The sequence below is a fragment of the Pteropus alecto genome, unplaced genomic scaffold (assembly GCF_000325575.1).
Source record: "Pteropus alecto unplaced genomic scaffold, ASM32557v1 scaffold139, whole genome shotgun sequence".
Lineage (NCBI taxonomy): Eukaryota > Metazoa > Chordata > Mammalia > Chiroptera > Pteropodidae > Pteropus > Pteropus alecto.
Genome location: NW_006443567.1, coordinates 4,586,126 through 4,587,639, shown reverse-complemented (window position 1 = coordinate 4,587,639; position 1,514 = coordinate 4,586,126).

Below are 1,514 nucleotides of genomic sequence, written 5' to 3'. Positions count from 1 at the left end.
AACAAAAAGCCACTGACACCAGAGTTAGACAGCTATACCAAGACATCAACAAGGCCTGTATAATATAGATTAATAATGAACTCAGAATCCATTTTGTTTGATTTTCTTTTACTTGTCCCCTAATAGTATTAGTCATAATAATAGTTATACTCGTTCTTTGGGTTTAAAAAAATTCAAGTAATTGTCAACACAGGAAATGTCCAAACCTGTAGAGAATCTTTATAAGAGTTTATTTGAACCAAACTGATGACATGTGCTGGGGAGCAAGATCTCAATGCTCTACAGAATAACACTTTTGCAGTTTCTTTTATGCATTTGAAATTAAAGAGAGAATTTAAGGAAGATTACATGGAGGTGGAGAAAGTAAGGCTGAGATTGGATTAAAGGATAGTAAACATGATTATGTTCTCTCGGGAGGGTAATTATGGCTTATTTCAAGGATGTCTTAACCTAGATGCATAGAAACAACGGACAGGGCTTGCTTAAGGCAAAGGTAAACCTTTTACTAAAAAGTTACATGCCTGAGGTGTGACTACCAACTATGACCTGCCCATACATAGTAATGTATGATCAGATCATCCTGTGAAGTTACCTTCCATAGAACATACCCCCCTTTTTTTTCCATCTTCATGTTTAAGAACAGAATGTTCATAGAAATATGGACCCTAAAGCCATTCTGATGAGGTCTCAGACACAAAGGAAAAACGTTATTAGAAACTGGAGCAAAGATGATCTTTGTTATAATGTGGCAAAGCTGAATTGTATTCCTCTATTAGTGTTTTGTTCAGGGCACACCTTGTGAGCAATGCAGTTGGATCTTGGGCAAAATATGGGAGAAAAGCCTTATCTTTTTTTTTCTTTCAATGCTTACAGAAAATATGAGAAGAGAGAATCAATATAAATATAGTATTGTGTTGACTGAGTGTAAGTGAATCAGGAAACTTCACTAAAATTAACTGACAAAGTTTTATTCCAGAGTTTTAAATGATTTGTAAATTGAGAAACACTACTAGGTAATATCCAGAGTGTTAAAAAGGGGAAAAATTGAGAGTTTTTATGATAAAAAAACACATCCTTGAGAAGAATTATTCCTGCATTGTTAACTTCTGGAATGACCCAAGATGGTAATCTTCCACATATCTGGAGATTTGTGTTAAGTTCACTGAAGGAGGAACACACAAGGCTGAAGGGGTTAAACAAGGTTTATTGTAGTAGAGTGACAGCTGGGCTGAACCGAAGGTGGCATCAGCCCCAAATGCGAAGGGGCCCGAAAGTTATATGAGACTTGAGGCGGGCTTTTTGGTGAGAATATTTAGGGTGGATAAATTGGTGGAGAATAGAGTAGAGTCTAGTGGATGGGAGGTGAGCTTATAGCATTGCTAATCCAGATGAAAGGTCCCGTTCCCACACAAAGGTAAGGGAGAAGTCTGGTTCCTACACTATGAGGGGTGGGATAGAGCTCTCTTGGACCTAACAGTTTTATGGAATAAGGATGGCAACTCAGTCTTCTGTAG